Source organism: Pinus tabuliformis, chromosome 3_1 (genome assembly GCF_031772625.1).
Source record: "Pinus tabuliformis cultivar Carrire ecotype Pingquan chromosome 3_1, CPIR1, whole genome shotgun sequence".
In the NCBI taxonomy this organism is placed as follows: domain Eukaryota; kingdom Viridiplantae; phylum Streptophyta; class Pinopsida; order Pinales; family Pinaceae; genus Pinus; species Pinus tabuliformis.
In genome coordinates this window covers 983,762,559-983,768,558 of record NC_142301.1, presented here as the reverse complement: position 1 = coordinate 983,768,558, position 6,000 = coordinate 983,762,559, and positions in this window count along the sequence as shown.

Sequence of the window (6,000 nt, the reverse complement as noted above, 5' to 3'; positions counted from 1 at the left end):
TAAAATAAAAATTAAACCCTAATATAAACATTAAACCATAGGCGTAATATTAAAACCTAGGAATATAAACCCTATGATTAATATTAGAAACTCTAGGATCAATATTATAAAACCAAGGGATTAATAAACCCATTAGATTAATATTAAAAACCCGATGGATTATAAACCCAAGGGAATAACATTAGACCCTAGGATTAATATTAAACCCTAGGAATATAAACCCTAAGATTAATATTATAAACCTTAGGATTAATATTATAAACCCAAGAGATTAATACTATAAATCCAAGGAATTAATAAACCTAAGGGGTTAATATTATAAAATCAATAGATTACAAACTAAGGGGGATAATTTTAAACCCAAGGGATTAATATTATAAAGCTAAGGGATTGATAAACCGAAAGGATTAATATTCGAAACCCAAGGGATTAATAGTAAACCCTAAGATTAATATTATAAACCCTAATACTACAAATTATAAACCCAATATTAAACTTTAATATTATAAACCAAATATTAAAAGGCCCTAATATTATAAACCTTATATTAAATCCAAGTTTTTCAATGTAACAATGCAACATTGAATAAGTTATAATGTAATGTAACATTGCGACAATGATTGTTAGAGTTATTTCCATATTGAGACAATGTTTGTCACCTAGGATTAATATTATAAACCTTGTGAATAATATTATACCCTAGGAATATGAACCCTTAAATTAATAAGCCTAAGGGATTGATATCATAAACGCAAGGGACTGATAAACCTAATGGATTATAAACCCATAGGAATAATATTAAACACAGGGAATTAATGTTATAAACAAAAGCGATATAAACCATAAAATAAACATTAAACCCTAAGATAAACATTAAACCATAGGCATAATATTAAAACCTAGGAATATAAACCCTATGATTAATATTAGAAACTCTAGGATCAATATTATAAAACCAAGGGATTAATAAACCCATTAGGTTAATATTAAAAACCCGATGGATTATAAACCCAAGGAAATATCATTAGACCCTAGGATTAATATTAATCCCTAGGAATATAAACCCTAGGATTAATATTATAAACCTTAGGATTAATATTATAAACCCAAGAGATTAATACTATAAGGAATTAATAAACCTAAGGGATTAATATTATAAACTCAATAGATTACAAAGTGAGGGGGATAATTTTAAACCCAAGATATTAATATTATAAAGCTAAGGGATTGATAAACTGAAAGGATTAATAGTCGAAACCCAAGGGATTAATAGTAAACCCTACGATTAATATTATAGACCCTAATACTACAACTTATAAACCCAATATTATACTTTAATATTATAAAGCAAATATTAGAAGACGCTAATATTATAAACCTTATATTAAATTCAAATTTTTCAATGTAACAATGCGACATTGAATAAGTCATAATGTAATGTAACATTGCAACAATGATTGTTGGAGTTATTTGCATATTAAGACAATGTTTGTCACAATGTTATGTTGGATAAGTTTTTGTACCATTCCAATGTTACAGTATTAAACCCTTGATATTATAAGCAAAAGGGACTAATAAAACCAAGGTATTAAAATTAAAAACCTAAGGGATTTTGAACCCAAGTGAATGATATTAAACCCAAAGGGAATAATATTAAACCCAAGGATCTAATATTATAAACACAACGTATATAAACCCTAAGATAAATATTATAAGCCCTAAAATAAACATGGTTGACCATCATTGACCATGGTTGATTTTCATATTGACATAATAATATAAACGCAATGGATTATAAATCCAAGAGTTTTAAATTAAACCCTAGGATTAATATTCTAAACCTTCTGAATAAAATTATACCCTAGGAATATGAACCCTTAAATTAATAAGCCTAAGGGATTGATATCATAAACAAAAGGGACTGATAAACCTGATGGATTATAAGCCCGTAGGAATAATATTAAACACAGGGAATTAATGTTATAAACAAAAGTGATATAAACCATAAAATAAAAATTAAACCCTTAGATAAACATTAAACCATAAGCGTAATATTAAAACCTAGGAATATAAACTCTATGATCAATATTATAAAACCAAAGGATTAATAAACCCATTAGATTAATATTAAAATCACGATGGATTATCAACCCAAGGGAATAACATTAGACCCTAGGATTAATATTAAACCCTAGAAATATATTTACCCTAAGATTAATATTATAAACCCATTAATATTAAAAACCTAAGAGATTAATACTATAAATCCAAGGAATTAATAAACCTAAGGGGTTAATATTATAAAATCAATAGATTACAAACTAAGGGGGATAATTTTAAACCTAAGGGATTAATATTATAAAACTATGGGATTGATAAATCGAAAGGATTAATATTTGAAACCCAAGGGATTAATAGTAAACCGTAAGATTAATATTATAAACTCTAATACTACAAATTATAAACCCAATATTAAACTTTAATATTATAAACCAAATATTAAACAACCCTAATATTATAAACCTTATATTAAATCCAAGTTTCTCAATGTAACATTGCGACATTGAATAAGTTATAATGTAATGTAACATTGCGACAATGATTGTTAGAGTTATTTGCATATTGAGACAATGTTTGTCACCTATGATTAATATTATAAACCTTGTGAATAATATTATACCTTAGGAATATGAACCCTTAAATTAATAAGCCTAAGGCATTGATATCATAAAAACATGGGACTAATAAACCTAACGGATTATAAACCCATAGGAGTAATATTAAACACACGGAATTAATGTTATAAACAAAAGCAATATAAACCATAAAATAAACATTAACCCCTAAGATAAACATTAAACCATAGGCATAATATTAAAACCTAGGAATATAAACCCTATGATTAATATTAGAAACTCTAGATAAATATTATAAAACCAAGGGATTAATAAACCCATTAGATTAATATTAAAAACCCAATGGATTATAAACCTAAGGGAATAACATTAGGCCCCAGGATTAATATTAAACCCTAGGAATATAAACCCTAATATTAATATTATAAACCTTAGGATTAATATTATAAACCCAAGAGATTAATACTATAAATCCAAGGAATTAATAAACCTAAGGGATTAATATTATAAACTCAATAGTTTACAAACTTAGGGGGATAATTTTAAACCCAATGGATTCATGTTATAAAGCTAAGGGATTGATAAACTGAAAGGATTAATATTCAAAAGCCAAAGGATTTACAATAAACCCTAAGATTAATATTATAAACCCTAATACTACAACTTCTAAACCCAATATTATACTTTAATATTATAAGCCAAATATTAAAAAACCCTCATATTATAAACCTTATATTAAATTCAATTTTTTCAATGTAACAATGTGACATTGAATAAGTTATAATGTAATGTAACATTGCAACAATGATTGTTAGAGTTATTTGCATATTAAGACAATGTTTGTCACAATCTAATGTTGGATAAGTTTTTGTACCAATCCAATGCTACTGTATTAAACCCCAAGTGAATAATATTAAACCCGAGGGATTAAAATTATAAACCAAAGCAATATAGACACTATGATAAATTTTATAAACCCTAAAATAAACATTGAACCCGAAGATTCATATCATGAACCTTATGATTAATATTATAAAGCCAATGGATTAATAAACCCAAGGGATTAATATTAAAAACCCAAAGGATTATAAACCCACGGGAATAACATTAAATCTTAGGATGAATATTAAACCCTAGGAATATAAACCCTAAAATTAATAAACCCAAGGGATTAATATTGTAAACTCTAGGCTTAATATTAAGCCCCATGAATATAAACCCTATAATTAATATTATGAACCCAAGGAATTTATATTGCAAACCCAATGGATTGTAAAGCCAAGGGATTTATATTAAACCTAGGATTGATATTATAAACCTTATAAATAATATTATACCCTAGGAATATGAACCCTTAGGTTAATAAACCCAAGGGATTGATATTATAAACCCAAGGCAGTAATAAAAACAAGGGATTAATTCTAAAAACCCAAAAACCCAAAGGATTAATATTATAAACCCAAGGTATATAAACCTTAAGATAAATATTATAAGAGGTAAAAAAAACATGGTTGACCATGGTTGATTTTCATATTGAGATAAGATTTGTCACAATGTGACGTTGGACCATGGTTTACCATGATTCGTTTTCATATTGATAGAATCTTTATCATAATGTGACATTGGACCATGGTTGACCATGGATGATTTTTATATTGACAATGTTTGTCACAATGCAACGCTTGCTCATGGTCAACCATGGTTGAGCATGGATGACCATGGTTATGGAAATGTGATGTTGGACCATGAGACAATCTTTGTCACAATGTGACCGTGGCTATTGATGATCATTGACCATGATTGACCATAGTTGACCATGATTTATTTTCATATTGAGATAATCTTTGTCACAATGTGACCATGGTTATTGACCAAGGTTGAACATGATTGACCATGGTTTCCCATGGTTGATTTTCATATTGAGACAATATTTTTCAGAAAGCAACATTGGACTATGGATGACCATTGTTGTCACAATGTCATGTTGGACCAAGAGACAATCTTTGTCAAAACGTGGCCATGGTTAATTTTCATATTGAGACAATATTTTTTAGAATCCATCGTTCGAACAAGGTTGACCATGGTTGATTTTCATATTGAGACAATCCTTGTCAAAATGCAACATTGAACCATGGATGACCATGATCAATTTTATTGTTAAGGTAATAGTTGTCACAAAGTGACGTTGTACCATCATTGACCATGGTTGATTTTCATATTGAGACAAACTTTATCACATTGCGACATTGGACCATGGTTGACCATCCTAAGATAAATATTATAACCCCTAAAATAAACATGGTTGAACGTGGTTGACCACAGTTGATTTGAATATAGACAAAATCTTTGTGACAATGCAACGTTGAACCATGGTTGACTATGGTTGATTTTCATATTGAGACAATATTTGTCACAATGCGACATTGGGCCATGGTCGAACATGGTTGACCATGGTTGATTTTCACACTGAAACAATCTTTGTCAAAATGCGATGTTCAAACATGGTTGTCACAATATGACGTTGGACCAAGAGACAATCTTTGTCACAATGTGACCATGGTTATTCACCATGGTTGACCATGGTCAGTTTCCATGTTGAGACAATCTTTTTTAGAATGCAACGTTGGAACATGGTTGACCATGGTCGATTTTCATATTGAGACAATCCTTGTCACAATGCGACATTGGACCATGGTTGACCATGGTTAATTTTAATGTCGAGACAGTCTTTCTCACACTATGATGTTGGACCTCACCAGAGGTAATAAACCCAAGGGATTAATACTAAAAACTAAAGGGATTCTAAAGCCAAGGGAGTTATATTAAACCCAAGTGATTAATATTATAGAGCCTAGGTATATAAACCATAACATAAATACCATAAACCCTAAAATAAACAAGCTTGACCATGTTTTACCATGGTTGTTTTTTATATTGAGAAAATGTTTGTGACAATGTGACATTTGACCATGGTTTATTATGGTTGACCATAGTTGAATATCATATTGAGTCAAACTTTGTCACAATGGCACATTCACCATGGTTTCACATGGTTGACCATGATTATAAACCCAAGGGATTTATATTAAACCCTAGGATTAATATTATAAACCTTAGATTGATAAATCCAAGGGAATAATTCTAAAACCTCAAGGTACTGTAAAGCCACAGGAATAATATTAAACCTAAGGGATTAATATTATAAGCCCAAGATACATAAACCCTAAGATAAATATTATAAACCCAAGGGATAAATACTAAAAAACTAAGGGATTATAAACCCAAGAGAATAATATTAAACCCAAGGGGTAAATACTATAAACCCAAGATATATAAACCCTAAGATAAATTTTATAAACCCTAA